We start from the raw sequence: 14151 nt of genomic DNA, 5'->3' as shown, positions 1-14151 counted from the left end.
TGATGGACGTGGTGGTCCCGGGTGTTACAGAACCTGTCACGCAGCTCGGCCTCTGCCGTCTCTCTCTTAGCTGGACCTACTGCGCTACATGTTGGGCAGTTTCCTCAAACTAGATTTTTCAATATGATCTTATTAAAATTTTTCAATAGAACTGCCTTATAATCTCCCATGCGTTTGTCATCAATAAACTTGGAATTCCTGTCCTCGTCATAGTCCCCTGGTGGCTCAGGCTGGGAAGAGTTGCCTGCAGTGCAGGAGACCGGGCTTCAATCCCTGGGTTGGGAAGGTCCCCGGGAGATACTGGCTCCCCACTCCAGGATTCCAGCCTGGAGAATCCCACGGACTCGGGGACTCAGACAGTCAGACGTGACCGAGCCACCCTCGCCATCACTTACTGTCCTCCCGGTTGATCTTGTCTGTGACCAGCTCTGGCTTCAAGGAGGGGTGGCTGGTGGGCCTCCCTGGGCCCCCCAGAAGGACCTCCGGCTCAGTGCTCTGCTTTCATTGTCTTCAGAGTCTTTTTAGCTTTTGAGCAGAGGGTCCTGCATTCTCATTTTGCACCAGCCCTGCAAATTACGGAGCCAGTCCTGCCGTGGACTACAGAATTTCTTATGGAGAAAAATAGTCTTTTTTCAGATGCTGAGTACCAGGCAAGCGCAAAGCAAATCCTGAGTCTTTTCACATAAAACTATATACACATTTTGGTCGGGATATTTCCATAGTTGGCTTTTCAACTCCACAGAGCATGTGTTTCCATGAGAGAAAGAAGTAGCCCAGTTCAGTTCATTTCAGTTGCTCAGTCGTGTCTGACTCTTTGCAAGCCCATGGACTGCAGCATGCCAGGCCTCCCTGTCCATCACCAACTCCTGGAGCTTACTTAAACTCATGTCCAGCGAGTCGGTGATGCCATCCAAGCATCTCACCTGTGCCGTCCCTTCCCCTCCTGCCTTTGATCTCTCCCAGCATCAGAGTCTTTTCCAGTGAGTCAGATCTTTGCATCAGGTAGCCAAAGTATTAGAGTTTCAGCTTCAGCATCAGTCCTTCCAGTGAACATTCAGGACTGATTTCCTTTAGGATGGAATGGTTGGATCTCCTTGCAATCCAAGGGACTCTCAAGAGTCTTCTCCAACACCACAGTTCAAAAGCATCACTACTTGGTGCTCAGCTTTCTTTATGGTCCAGCTCTCCCATCCATACATGACCACCGGAAAAACGAGGTAGCCCAGTGTGACAGTTAATTTTGTGTGTCGCCTTGACTGGCTCAGAGGACCAGTTAACTGGTCTAACACCCATCGAGGTGTTGCCGTGAAGGCAGTATTTACAGGAGATGAGGAATAAATGAATCGACTCTGAGTAAGGCAGACTGGCCGCCAGCACATTGGGGGGCCTGGTCTAGTCAGCTGACAGTGACTGAGGTCCCCTAAGGAGGAGGCGCTTTCCTCCAGAGGCCTGTGGACTCAGCTGCACAGAGCTCTTCCCTTCCCCCACCTCGTGCAGCAGGCACAAGCTCCCCCTCCCTTCCTCTCTCTCTCTGTTCAAACCTCAGAAACCGCCGGAAAGTGGTGCCTGTCTGCTTAGCGCCTGCACTGCCCAGCCCTGTAGTTCCACTCCCCACTCTCAGCCTCCCAGAAGGAGGGCCTGACGGTCCTGGCAGCCCGCTCTGCCTGTACTTGCAACATTCCTTGGCTATCTGAGGTCACAGGTGCAGGTGGCATGTTCCGCCCTCCTGGGAAGGAATAGTTATCCTCCTCTTCCGAGCCAGGGTCCTTGGGTCAATGTCCCTCTGGCCTTTGGCTCACCCTCAGTGCTCCTGTGGGCTTCCTGGGTGAAGAATCCGCCTGCCAATGCAGCAGATGAAGGGTGATCCCTGGGTCGGGAAGATCCCCTGGAGGAGGAAATGGTTACCCATCCAGGATTCTTGCCTGGGAAACCCTGTGGACAGAGGAGCCTGGTGGGCTACAGTCCCCGGGGCCTCAGTGTTGGACACAAATTAGCGACTGAGCAAAGCAAGTGAAATAAATCCTGGAGCAGCAGAGCTGCTGGTGGACACGGTCACGACCCCACCCCCACCTTACCCACCCAGCCCTGCTTTTGTCCCGAGGAGCCCCCAGAGGCACAGACAGCCCTTCCCCGGCTTCACGGAGTGGTCTCACAACCTCAGATCCAAGCACTTTGCCATCCACTGGCAATCTGGAAGAAAGATCCCATGATGATCCATCTGCTTATGAAAATGGGTCTGAAACCAAATGGCCATTCCTCAAATCCTCGACACAGAAGGCCCGCGTGAGGCACCGTTCCACTTCTGGCTGTGGCCCAGAAGAACTGAGAGCAGCGTCTCAGACACACACTTGCAGCCCCGTGTGTTTAGCAAGATTATTCACAACAGCCAAGAGTGCAAGCCTCCCACATGTCCGTGCGGAGACAAATGGTAACAAAGTGTAGTCTCTACACACAACGGAGACACATCCAGCCTTTAAAAGAGGAAGGTAAGGGGGACACGGGCTCTGACGTGGATGACCCTTGAGGATAGGACGCCAAGTGAAACACACCACTCGCAAAAGGACAAATCCTGTGTGATCCAACCCACATTCTTGCCAAAATCTGTACTCCCTGTCTTCCTCGATCTCCCAAGTTTGACACTTTTGGGAAATGAAAGTGGAGGTAGCCTGGGTCACGCTTCAGAGAAAGGGCAGCATACCTCTGACCGACTTCAGACCCTGGACCCTGCCTGTACCTCATACCTGCCTGCAAGCATGACAATCGTTACCAGCAAGTCAAGGGGCACTTTAGGTACCAAAGCAGTGGGTTTGGAATTTCTTAGCTCCTGATATTAGGCCCCAGTCTAAGGAATCTTCTGACTCACAAGGTGAGACAAACAGCATTGTAACAGTTGAAGGAAGAAACCGGAGCTGCGTTTGTTCACAGCGCCGATGCTGATGTCAGTGTGCAGCCTAGGGTTATTAACGGCAGCCCCCATGACCGCAGTGGGACGTCGCACCCTTGGGGTGGACGCACAGCCCGGCATCCTTTCCCAGCTGGGGGCCAGACTGACTCTTCAGGATTTCCCAGGGATGGAAAAGTCTGGGTGTCGGCTGGGAACCCACCTGGGTGATGTGTGTGCTCTTACTTCTCTCTGTTGTTTCTATTTCTTTTCTTTTGAGACCTGCATGCTGAAATTAAGTTCAGGGAGCTATCGACAATGAAACCTGTATATTTGTGTGTGACGAGCTGGAATCAAGATTGCCGGGAGAAACACCAATAACCTCAGATATGCAGATGACACAACCTTTATGGGAGAAAGCGAGGAGGAACTAAAGAGCCTTTGATGAAAGTGAAAGAGAGGAAGGAGAAAGTTGGCTGAAAACTCAACATTCAAACAGGGAAGGTCATGGCATCTGGTCCCATCACTTCATGGCAAATAGATGGGAAAACAGTGGAAGCAGTGAGAGTCTTCATTTTCTTGGGCTCCAAAATCACGGCAAATGGTGACTGAAGCTGTGAAATTAAAGATGCTTGCTCCTTGGATGACAACTTATGACCAACCTAGACAGCATATTAAAAAGCAGAGACATTTCTTTACTGACAAGGTTCATCTAGTGAAAGCTTTCGTTTTTCCAGTAGTCATATATGGATGTGAGAGTTGAATCATAATGAAGACTGAGCGTCAAAGGATTGATGCTTCTGAACTGTGGGGTTGGAGAGACTCTCGACAGTCCCTATGACTACGAGGAAATCAAACCAGTCGATCCTAAAGGAAATCAGTCCTGAATATTGGAAGGACTGATGTTGAAGCTGAAGCTCCAAAATTTTGGTCACCAGATGCAAACACCTGACTCATTGGACAAGACCCTGATGCTGGGAAAGACTGAGGGCTGGAGGAGAAGGGGGTGACAGAGGATGAGACGGTTGCATGGCATCACCGACTGGATGAGTTTGAGCAGGCTCAGGGAATTGGTGATGGACAGGGAGGCCTGGCGTGCTGCACTCCATGGGGTCACAAAGACTTGGACATGACTGAGGGTCCCTGCTGAACTGAACAAGGGGTTTCTTTTGTTAAGGAATCCTTCAAATGGAAAATGAAGGTAAAACTTCTGGCAAACCAGTTCAGGACATGGGGACTTAAATGTGGCTCTTCTTTGCCGAGAATTGCATGTTTTTCTGCGGAACTCTGTTCTGGATGGTGGTGCAGACAGCAACCTGAAGGTGCGCCAGCAGCAGTCGGGGGCTCTCCGCGGTTCTCGGCTCAGACTACCCGATTCCTCAGCCACATCTCCCCTGCTTAGAGCTGGGTCACGCCTGCCCTGCCCCCGGCGTGCGGCTCTGAGGCTCCGAGAGCTGAGTGTGCGTGGTTCCAGCTCAGAGAAGTGTTGGCGGCAGGTGCAGAGCGAAAGCGGCTCTCACCCACTGGGGCCTGTTGCCCAGAGTCACCGGTTATCAGCACCGGCAGCCAGGACTGGCTGAGTAAACAGGTGAGTAAACAGGTGTCTTGGTTTCCGATAACCGATCACCACAAACTCAGGGTGAATGTGTCCTGAAACCTCGCCGTATGCAGGACATTAACATACGCTCCATATCATGTGTGTAATTCACATGTAATGTGATCAACAACAGCACTTAGCACCAGGGTGTGTGCACGTTCGCCTGAGATGCGTCCAGGGATCCCAGCTGGGCTTCCCCGGGGTCCTGGTTCTGCTCATGGAGCAGGTAATCTCTGGCCGGGCTGGGGTCGGGGTGGTGGGGGATACAGGAATCACCTAAACTCTCATCGTGACAAAGTCTCCGCTGGGTCTGGAAAATTCTGTGAAATTGCTGGTGAAGCATTCTCACTTTCGTTTCTATATATGCTCTTCCCTGTATTCCCCAGGCCAGGTTAGATTCAGCCCAAAGAGATTTTTCCTGTCTTCCTCCGGTTATCATGGTTTATGCCCTCCTGGGCTGAATGAGTCTGTGACATCATTATCAGCTGGTGGGCACTGTGCCCCTTGAAGACAGGTAGCATGCCCGGAGGTGTTTCTGTTGTCCTAATGGAGGGAGGTGCAGCTGGCCTCTAGTGGAGGGGCACAGGACCCACGTCAGGAATGGTCATCAGACCCCACTTGTCAGTGGTGCTGCCTGTGAGCAATGCTGCCTGAACACCTAATCGGGCCCCTTTCACGTCGGAACCCACCACATCTCCAGCACAGCGATGTGTCTGGAGGTTTCTCTTTGGGGGCCTAGTGGGTGATGTGCAAAGTCAGTGGTGGTATTTCCCATCAACAGTGGTGGAGACAGATGTGTACCAAGCTTCCCATCACTTCTCACTGAAGTTAACAAACGTGACACGCACTGTCTTCTGGAAACTGCCCACCAACTCTGTGGATCAAATAGGTGTAACTGCTGTCAGGAAGTCAGGTTCAGACATTCATGAGAAGGAAATACGAGCAACGCTGGCACATGTCTTAAACGCGGGCTGAGAGATGCACGTCTGAAACTCTGATTTTGAATTTTAATATTGCTTCTGAATTATGTCTGCCTCCTTTCTTGTTTCTGCGGCCCCCCTCCTTGGCGTCACTTCCATACGCCCACCCCTTGTACCCCAGCCTGTGTGTCCCCCTGACTCCCTGTTCCTGCTGTCCTGTAGGGGGACCACCCCGGGTCCTCCCTTCCCAGCTCTCCGTCCCTGGGCAGGTCACTGCCACCCTCACCGCCCCACCCAGGACCTCTGACCCCTTTCTGAGGCACACTGCGATTGCTTCAGTTCTGAGTCTCAGGGAATTTCACCCCTATCATTTGACTTCTTCTTGAGTGTCTCTTTAGGTCCAATCTGGTCCTTTCCTCTGCGTCATAAATCTAATTAGGACTGAACAGGGCTTTTAGAGAGAAACCTCTTTATGAAACTGAAGCTTTCAATCTGTGTAGTTTTCATAAGATTCCTTGGTCTGGGAAAAACCTTCCGTACAGCCATACTTGAAGTCCCGCTTTCTGCCATGTGACACACAGGGTGGCTGTGGGGTGAGATTAGTGAGCGGGAGGAGGGGTCCCGGCCCTCTGACTGGGCTGCAAAGCAAGGGCGCCTCTGTGACTCACACATCCTGCATCTCAGCTCTTGGGGCCATTTCGGGGGCTTGACCTCACTGGGGGTGGTGCTGGGTCAGCCTCATGATCCAGGAATCTCCTGCTTAATCAACGTTCATTTTTAACCATCAGCCTGCTCTGTCTTTCCGTGTTGCCAAACACTGGGACACCTTCCTGGGCTCGGGCTCCTCTTCCTGGCCACCTCCTGTTTCTTTACAGAAGCTAAAACACTTGAGGGCCGGGCTGCAGGGAGCAAGGGAGCTGACTGCCCAGCACTTCACATGCGGAACCCGGAACCACCGGGCGCCCTTCTCTGGGCTCCGTGTGCTGGGTGCAGGCCCTTCGCGATCTGGCCTGGATTTCAAGGCTCCTTCCTGCCCCCGTCTTCTCCTCAATCCCCTCCGGGACACATCCCCCCGCCTCCCACCACCACCTCCCGGGATCACCCAGGCCATTCTCAGAGGACCTGTTCTCTGACATCATCAGTAAGACCTGCATCTAAAATGCTGTTTCCCTCTGCGTCTGTCTGAAGAGCTTTAACATTTGTTACAAAGGAGGCAACAATATACAAAGCAGAAAAGAGAATCTCTTTAACAAGTGGTGCTGGGAAACCGGGCCAACCACTTGTAAAAGAAAGAAACAAGAACACTCTCTATCACCATACACTCAAATAAGCTCAAAATGGATTAAAGATCTAAATGTAGGACCAGAAACTGTAAAACTCCTAGAGGAAAACATAGGCAAACTCTCTGACATAAATCACAGCGGGATCCTCTATGACCCACCTCCCAGAGTAACGGAAATAAAAACAAAAATAAACAAACGGGACCTATTTAAACTTAAAAGCTTTTGCACAACGAAGGAAACTATAAGCAAGGTGAAAAGACAGCCTTCAGAATGGGATAAAATAATAGCAAGTGAAGCAACGAAAAAAAGTTAATCTCAAAAATATACAAGCAGCTCCTGCAGCTCAATACCAGAAAAATAAACAACCCAATCAAAAAACGGGCCAAAGAACTAAACAGACATTTCTCCAAAGAAGACATACAGATGGCTGCTCGAGCTTCTAGAGAAGATGGGGAAACATGTACACCATGGCTGCTTCAAGTCAATGCATGGCAAAACCCACCACCCTATGGTAAAGTAATTAGCCTCCAATTAAAATAAATACGCAAATTTAAAAAATATTTGTACATAATCATCTCCCAGGAAGTCTCACCATCCCATTAGAAATGTGTCCAGACACTGTGGTTGATGGTAGGAACACAAAACTAAGTCAAGGAGAATGAGGCTGTCCTAAGGCCGCTCACCTAGTGGGGAACATGGAAGCTCCTCCATAAAGTCCTTCCAGAGTGAAGTGTCTGCCGGGGACTTTCTTGGAAAATTTGTGTGTGGCTGCTACCATCTAGATGTTTTCTCATAATATCTAGACAGTACCTCTGAGCACTTCTGGTGTTCTCATCACCTGTGAGGCACCTCAGGTCGGAGGTCGTGTCCTCAGCCAGGTGCCCAGCGCCCAGCCCAGTGCCATGCTCGTGGGAGAGGCCGAGACGTCCCTATTTGAGTAGACAATCTTCATTATGGAGGGATGGAGCACTCATGGGGGAAACCAGTTTAGAGGGAGAAGGTCTTCAAAGTTAAGGAAGAAAAAGTTGAGAGGGATAAAGGCCTTCAAAGTTTTGGAAACCTTTGCAGAACAGGGCCATGCTCAGCATCGCTCTTTGTAGGCTGCTGAGAAATGGCATCTGAGTGCCCGCAGACAGAGCTGCAGGCACTGTCTTTTGCTAACAGTACCCGTACAGGGCTCACTGGGCTGAGAGTTAGGAGGCCAAAGGGGACTGACATGGTGGTGGTGGGAGATGGTGCTCTGCCGGGTGACCCAGACCTGCTGGGGTGCACTTGCCAGGACCAACTCTGTTTCTTCTCTAGAGCTGAAAGTCAGATTACGAATTAAAGACTTTGAAAAAACCTCCGCGTCCCAGAGGTCTGGGTCCACCCACCCTGACCCCCACTGCCCCCGACCCTTACCCACCCCCCGACCCCCACAATCCCCACCCTGACCGCCACCCCGACCCTCAGCATCCTGGAGGCCTGGGTCTGCCCAGATTCCGAGCTCCCAGGGCAGTGGGCTGAACCTCAAGTTATGGGCGGGGCGGGGTTGGAGGCGGCCCTGCCGTTCAGTTTCTGTTCGCAGGGCCTCCTGGACCAGAGGCCACTCCATGCTGGGAGCTGTCAGCCTCTGGAGCTGAGGAGCCCCTCCCGCGTGAGAGACAGCTGAAGGGGAGCGCTGGAGGGGCACTTGGGCTCAGGGCACCTCTAGAAGGTGGGGATCCAGAAGCTGCTGCGCTGCCACCTGGAGGCAGAAGGGTGACTGCCTGGTTGAAGGATGGGGAGCTGGGTAAGTGGTCCCAGCGCATCGGCGGGGCTGAAGGGGCTCTCAGGTCTGGCAGGAGGATGAGCCGTGTTGGCCAGGTGTGTTTGAGCCCGGGGCTGGGCCAGGCAAGAGCAGGGCGCCTCCGCCTGCCACAGTGGCGGGAGGTGGGGAGTGGGGACACTCTGTTCTCAGGCTCCGAGCAGCAGCAGGGAGAATGCGGGCCAGAACAGACGTGGGGTCAGGGCCAGCCTGGCTGGAGAGCTTTAAGGGGACAGGAGGCAAGGCTTGGTGGTGGCTGTGGGGGGCTGGATTGGGCCGGGAGGATACAGAGCTCCCTCAGGGCCTGAGGCCAGCCGTGGTGTGAGTGAGGGTCTCGTTGCCAAGGAAAGACGGCCACAGGTGGGCTGGGGGCTGATGGCCGTGCCATGTCCGGTTTCAGGAGGGCCTGGGCCACTGCGCCGGCCTGCCTGACCCCCTCTGACCTCCCCTGCCTCTCCCACGGCCTCAGTGCTCGCCCTGGCTGCACCCCGTCACCCTGACGGTCCTCTCCTGAACACCTGTCTTTAGTGCTCTCCTCTCCTGTGTCCCTCGGGACCTGGTTTCCAGTGTCAGGCTCGGGGTCCGCTCGTGGCTGTTGAGGGAAGAAAGGAGGGAGCCTTCAAATCCTGTTTCTGGTAAAGAAAGAACTTCAAATTTCAAAGAAAAGCACAGGACTTGGGCCCCACGTCCCGTGTCCGAGGGTCCCTGAGGGCTGGGGAGCGGAGGGCAGGTGCCCTGAGCTGGGTCGGGGTTCAGGGACACTTGCGGATCATCAGGACCCGAGGCCCGGCTGGCACGGAGCAGCCGCTGTAGGTGGAAATTCCTCGCCTCACGGCCCATTTCCTCCCGGATTCCAGCCTGTCTGGTTCCAGTTCAGCTTCTCAAACATTTCTCAGCTATCAGCTGGGAAATGGGGAGACCTGGTCTGCTTCATAACTGAACATCTCCCAGGGGTTCCTCAGGAGTATGTGCAAGGATACACGGGGCCTTGTGGGGACCCGGCAGAGGGCCGACAAGGCTCTCACGTGGGGTCTCTCCCCTCCTCCCCTCTGGCCCTGTCCTCCCCCTTCTCAGATGGGAAAGGACTGGACTTCACTGCTCCCAGGAGCCCAGCAGTGTGTGTGTGGGTGGGGGGGTTGGTGCCCCCGTTAGCCATTGCTGTTCATTCCCCGAGGCTCTCAACTGCTTGACCTGCTGCCAGGACCACACGTAGTTAGTGACCTTAACCGTGGACTTTCTATTAGGACGGAAAGCACCCATACACGGATCTTGCTCCATAGACTATTTTATGCTCCACCCTGAAAGGACAGTGTCCTGCGTCAGGTGGACGGCATTCAGAGTTACTGAGGGCCTCACTCAAACCTAGCTTCACAGACGACTCTGTGAAGCAAATGGCACCTTCGCCCTCCGCCTTTCAAAGGCCCCGTGTGAAGACGGCCCTTCAGGCAACGTGCTTCTCTCTCCCGTGAGCCTCTCCGCGGTCCTGGCCATGGTCCTCCTGGGAGCCAAAGGGTTTCACTGCTGCCCAGGTGGCCGAGGTTAGCCGGGAGAGGGGCTCCTTCCCACGTCCCGCCCTCAGGGCAGTGTCTAGAGCAGACAGAGGAACGTGGGCAGGAGTCGCCCAGAAGGCGGGGAGGGCCTGCGGTGCACACGGGGCCCCCTCACTGCCGGGCGCCTTTCTGTTTCCTCTGTCTCTCCGTTCCTCTGAGAACCGTGGACGGTAGCAATTACTCCTCGTAATAATTTCCTAGCTCGTGTGTGAGTCGGTGAAGGTTGCGGTGTCGAGAGTGGTTCTTTGTTCCTGATGAACTTTAGGATGTCTAGGCCGGCCCATGAGCCCTAGAGGAGCTTCGTGGGGGAGCCCCCAGCTTGTCTGGTGTGACGTGGAGTGGGCCTGGCCTTCCTGTGCCGAGGTCACAGGCCCTCAGGGTGGGAACTCCGCCTGGCTGCCTGGCACAGCTCGGGCAGGGCTCCTGGCCTGCGGGCTGTGTGGTAGATTACTATCTCCTGGGAGGAGGGCAGTGCCTGGCTGCGCCTCTCTGTCTTCCCCTTGGAGTCAGTTATCTTAACTGTGACCGTGGAGGCGGTAGATTCACGCTGGAGTTTCCTAGGAGTTCTGGCAGGGGCACCGGAAGGTCAACATCAGGCGGGCACTGAGGACCCTGGGTCACCCCGCTGGCAGGCCGTGGTCGCCATAGGGAAGGAGAGCCGGTGGGGTGAGGAGTCCTGTCTCGCACGTGGTCCCTATGCATCTGGAAGGAGAGCCGGGTGATCCCCCCAGAGAAACATGTTCCGGTGTCGGTGCCTGAACCTCTGCTAGCCGGAAAGAAGGCAGGATGTTTGCCCAGGTCCCCGAAAGCGCTCAAGGAAGCTGAGGTCTTTGCAGTAAATCTAGGAGCAGGCAGCGTGGTGGGAGAGGGCTGTCCTGCTCGGGTGGAGCTCAGGGTCCTTCCCAAACTGTCCCGAAAGAGAAGACATGGAGGAGCCTGGGGTCTGAATCCATGTGGCGCTTCTGAACTGTGGTGCTGGAGAAGACTCTTGAGAGTCCCTTGGACTGCAAGGAGAGCCAACCAGTCAATCCTAAAGGAAATCAACCCTGAATATTCATGGGAGGGACTGATGCTGAAGCTCCAATACGTAGGCCACCTGATGTGAAGAGCTGACTCACTGGAAAGACCCTGATGCTGGGAAAGACCGAAGGCGGGAGGAGAAGGGGACGAGGGAGGATGAGGTGGCTGGACGCCATCATGGACTCAATCATTATGAGCTTGAGCAAACCCCAGGAGATGGTGAAGGGCAGGGAAGTCTGGTGTGCTGCAGGCCATGGGGTCGCAGAGTCACATACGACTTAGCAACTGAACAACAAGTGCCCCAAGGAGGGTGCAGTCTCATCAATTCTCTCTCTTTGGGCAGAGTCTGATTTTAACCCGCTTCTTTAATGACCTGTCACTGCCCAAGTGCACACTGGGAAAACATCCACCTGCTCCCTAGGAAAAGCAGGAGATGTGGGTTCGATCCCTGAGTCGGGAAGACCCCCCGAGAAGGAAGTGGCAGCCCACTGCAATATTCTCGCCTGGCAAATCCCACGGGTAGAGGAGCCTGGCGGGCTACAGTGCATGGCCACGGGCTTGCAAATGGTTGGCTATGACTAAGTGAGCACACACACACCGGCAAAAGGCAAGGTTTCAGGCATTCTGTCCATATGAGGGATCCCGCTCTGTGTCCACGGCCTCATAGTGTGCTGTCTGCTGCCCACCTGGTCTGTCTTTCAGAAGGACCAGGCCTTGAGCACGTTTCACGGCTGAATCTCTGGGCGGGGCTGCTGCAGTTTCTCTGCAAGTTCTGCTGGGCCATCAGATCCGAAAAGCTGGTAAATCCTGTGGGTTGCTAACCAGATATGCTCTGTGTCATCTGGATTACTTCTGTTGTTTGTGGGAAACATCCCAGGGGTCACTGTCTCTAAGGAAGCCAGACAGATATAGATAGCTGCCTGGACCTTATATCCTGGAACTTATTTCATGTCCTCCATTGGAGGCCAGAAGTTCCACCCCTGGACTAGTCTAGAGCTTTGCATTACAGATGTTTAGTAAATATCCACTTAATTAGCGTGAATCAGTAAGCAATTGACATAATCATCGCTGGTCTCACCCATTAGGGTGTCTTTTTTTGTTATGCATCTAAGCCCCCAGTGCACTATTTTCAGACAGCCTTATCAATCTGCATGCATCTCCACCACGGACATCAGGCAGACATTCTCTAGCGTTTCATGAGTCAGTCAGTTCAGGCAATGCTGGAAAATTCACTTAGAAACAATCGTATTAGTGGTGCAAACGTCCCAGTAGAACCTGCGGTGAGGAGGTGAGCACCCTCTCCTTCTGTGTTGGAGCTGAAGCCTCAGCAGGACAGAATGCTGACTGACCCAGGGGAACGTTTAGTGGCTGCTCTGCGGTCTGGTCCTGGGTGAGTTGCTGTGTGTGTCAAAACTGACTTGTGTTAAGTGACCCGGATATGGGTTGCAACGTGCTTTCTAAATGTATTTTTGCCAATGTATTATTTCCAACATTTGAAAGAAAGGTTATTTTCAAAAATAAAGCACAGCGAATGAAAACACTGACTTATAACAATCCCCAATTCACAAATGACAAAGCTGTGTTTAGACCCTCGGTCAGCCTTCTTTGTTCCTGGTTCCAGAGCACTGGCTGGAAATTCAGACTGCCTGACCCATGCCTAACAGGCTCTGTTTACTTGTACTTTCCAGGGAGTGCTGAGTCCTTTGAAATGGAAAGAGAAGAAACCAGCCCCCTACCTGGGGACAAGTGGGGAAAGAACATGTCCTTTTCTTTCTGAGGATCAGGGGCTCTGTCAGGGTTCGCACCAGGGATGAATTGGCCGGGGTCACAAAGACAAACTTTGTGGGCATCATCTGCACATTTGAAGCGAATTCTCTAAACACGAGACACCAACTGTTTCGCTGCAAGTTTTCCTTTCCTTTCAGGTTCGAAGGATTCATCAGCAAAAGAACCACTTGTCATACACAATAAACAATGTCAACATTTAATAGAGGATCATCTGGTTTGATTTCAATGTGCGGTCATTAAAAGAAGAGAAATAGAAACAACAGGGAGAATTAACAGTGTATCCATCACCCAACTGGGCTGACAGCCTACACTCAGACTTGAACAGTCCTGTGTGTGCCTAGTAAGTCCGAGTCTTTGCAATGGTGCCAGGCTCCTCTGTCCATGGGATTCTCCAGGCAAGAATACTGGAGTGGGCTGCCTTTTCCTTCTCCAGCGGGTCTTCCCCACCCAGGGATCCAACCTGGGTCTTCTATGCTGCGGGCCGATTCTTTACTCTCTGAGCCACCAGGGACGCCCCCAGCTCTCCCAGGTTTCCAAACTGAACCTGTCATGTTTCAGTCGAGGTCGCTAATTTCCCCACTGCGGTCACCGGCGCCCTGTCCGCCCTCCAAGGCTGTGCTGGGCGGGCAGGCCAGGGTTCCCCCGTGCTTGGTTCACACGGGCCTCTGTGCACCGGGAGGAGCGCGCCTGGCTTCGGGCAGAGACTCAAGCCCAGGTGCCCGGGCGGCGCCCCTCCGGACCAAGTATCAGCCCGTGCGCCCCGTGAATACCCCGGGCTCGCACGCTGAAGGCCTCCTAGGGCCGGGCCTTCGCTCCTCCTGCGGCCCCGGGTAGCGGTCCCCGCACTGCGGCCGGACCGGACTCGCGGCTCATCTGGCGCCTGGCTCGCCCCTGCTGTTCGGCTCCGCCCAGCCGTGCGGCACGGCCCTCCGGTCCAGTTCGGTCCCGTTCGGTCCCTTCCGGCCAGGACCGCCCTTCCTGCTCGGCCCGGCGCCTCCCGCTGGCTCCGGCCCTCGGGTCCTGATCGCCCCGCCCTCCCTCTCGGCCCCGCCCATTCCCCTCGTTCACGCCCTCCCGTCCTGCCCGCCCCGCCCCCGCTCGGCCCCGCCCTCCCTCTCGGCCCCGCCCTCCCATTCCCCTCGTTCACGCCCTCCCGTCCTGCCCGCCCCGCCCCCGCTCGGCCCCGCCCTCCCTCTCGGCCCCGCCCATTCCCCTCGTTCACGCCCTCCCGTCCTGCCCGCCCCGCCCCCGCTCGGCCCCGCCCTCCCTCTCGGCCCCGCCCTCCCAGTCCCCTCGTTCACGCCCTCCCGTCCTGCCCGCCCCGCC

At 54.5% G+C, this 14151-nt stretch overlaps 1 protein-coding gene across 2 annotated transcripts in view; it reads left to right on the top strand.

Annotated features, from left to right (window-relative positions):
- The first annotated feature begins 8437 nt into the window (after window positions 1–8437).
- The window catches only part of LOC128056904 (serpin B9-like), a 38330-nt gene continuing 32616 nt past the window's right edge, over window positions 8438–14151 (top strand). The window contains exon 1 of one of the 2 annotated variants that reach the window (XM_052649728.1): window positions 8438–8452. The gene's annotated coding sequence lies outside the window, so the exon portion shown is untranslated. The remainder of the gene's footprint in view (window positions 8453–14151) is intronic. The other variant, XM_052649731.1, reaches the window with a different exon arrangement.

Source organism: Budorcas taxicolor, chromosome 11 (assembly GCF_023091745.1).
Source record: "Budorcas taxicolor isolate Tak-1 chromosome 11, Takin1.1, whole genome shotgun sequence".
Classification (NCBI taxonomy): domain Eukaryota; kingdom Metazoa; phylum Chordata; class Mammalia; order Artiodactyla; family Bovidae; genus Budorcas; species Budorcas taxicolor.
This window is presented reverse-complemented; position numbering and strand designations above follow the sequence as displayed.